At 41.3% G+C, this 635-nt stretch overlaps 1 non-coding gene across 1 annotated transcript; it reads left to right on the top strand.

The window, feature by feature from the left end:
* The first annotated feature begins 277 nt into the window (after positions 1–277).
* Positions 278–391, top strand: Trnal-caa (transfer RNA leucine (anticodon CAA)). Its single transcript has 2 exons — positions 278–315; positions 346–391. It is a non-coding gene; the product is annotated as a tRNA-Leu (tRNA).
* Positions 392–635: the final 244 nt, after the last annotated feature.

Genomic DNA, 635 nt, shown 5'->3' with positions numbered 1-635 from the left:
ACATTATCCACGATGCAGACGAGGGGATGACATTCGATACTGCAGAGTTACTCTAACTCAACAATTTACTGGGCCGCGCGGCGCTCAGCCTGTCATTCCGCGCGCCGAACATGATAGCCTGACATGAGGTCCCCAGGTAACTCAGCAATCCATGTATAGAAATTTTAATAGCTAGTGACGCCGGTTTATTTATAACTTTATAAATATAAGCGGTATAAAAGTAGCGAAATTCTTACCTGAGGACCCCAGGCTATTTTGTTCATTCGTATTACGACATGTCAGGATGGCCGAGTGGTCTAAGGCGCCAGACTCAAGAGTTAAATCTTACACTTGTACGAGTGAGCATTCTGGTCCACGAATGTGGGCGTGGGTTCAAATCCCACTTCTGACAACTTTTATTTATGGAATCTGATATTTACGTCAAAATACATCAGCAGTCACAAAACCATCAATTCCCAAGCTAAGGTAATAAAGTTTTTGCTTACTTCTCGTAATGGTAAATAAATGTTTCGCAGCTTGGCAATTGATCGGTGTTGTTAGTGTTACTGTTGTACAAACTGCATTGATAATAATGTAATATCACGTTGTACGTGTAAATAGTGTGGATATATGCGAATATATATTTACTGGGCCGC

This window comes from Bolinopsis microptera, chromosome 10 (assembly GCF_026151205.1).
Source record: "Bolinopsis microptera isolate Bmic1 chromosome 10, MBARI_Bmic_1.0, whole genome shotgun sequence".
NCBI classification, from domain to species: Eukaryota; Metazoa; Ctenophora; class Tentaculata; order Lobata; family Bolinopsidae; genus Bolinopsis; species Bolinopsis microptera.
The sequence above is the reverse complement of the archived record's forward strand: the minus strand, read 5'-3'. Positions and strand labels throughout refer to the sequence as shown.